This window comes from Penaeus monodon, chromosome 30 (genome assembly GCF_015228065.2).
Source record: "Penaeus monodon isolate SGIC_2016 chromosome 30, NSTDA_Pmon_1, whole genome shotgun sequence".
Lineage (NCBI taxonomy): Eukaryota > Metazoa > Arthropoda > Malacostraca > Decapoda > Penaeidae > Penaeus > Penaeus monodon.
In genome coordinates, this window is record NC_051415.1 from 31,375,622 (window position 1) to 31,376,152 (window position 531).

The 531-nt window shown below is 41.8% G+C and overlaps 1 protein-coding gene across 1 annotated transcript in view; it reads left to right on the forward strand.

The window, feature by feature from the left end:
• LOC119592710 overlaps positions 1 to 531 on the forward strand; it is a 10,575-nt gene that overhangs the window by 1,163 nt on the left and 8,881 nt on the right. The window lies entirely within an intron of this gene.

Below are 531 nucleotides of genomic sequence, written 5' to 3' on the forward strand. Positions count from 1 at the left end.
TTCATTTCTTTTTTCTTTTTGACGTTCATAGATCTGTTTGAAATGTTGGTGCTTAGAATAATGAGTTTCTTATAGTCAACGAATGGTTATTTTAGTCGTTACGCTGTCAATATCATATTACATTTCATTGCATTAATTATCTGCAAGTGAGGTTGAAGTAGCCGCATTAATAATAGGGAAAAAAGGGGGGGGAGGCGATATACAACAACCACTGAACAATAATCGACAAAGAAGTGACATCTTAAATCATCCATTATGAGGGCGGGATGGCTGGTTGATGTCCATTCGGCCTGAGCAGAGTTCTCCCAGCAGACTCATCGTGAATATGATACATTCCTCGAGTTAGAAAAAGGATAAGGAGGCAAGAAGAGATGGGAAATATAGAATGGTGGGAAAGATAGATATTGAGGTATCCAGGTGCATCGAGTGAGAGACGGCCAGTTGAGCGGGAATGACTGTTGTCAGCAAACGAACGCTCTCCCACTGCCAGTTGAAGGAGAGTCATGCGGTCATTCCTAACTGTTCCCGTGT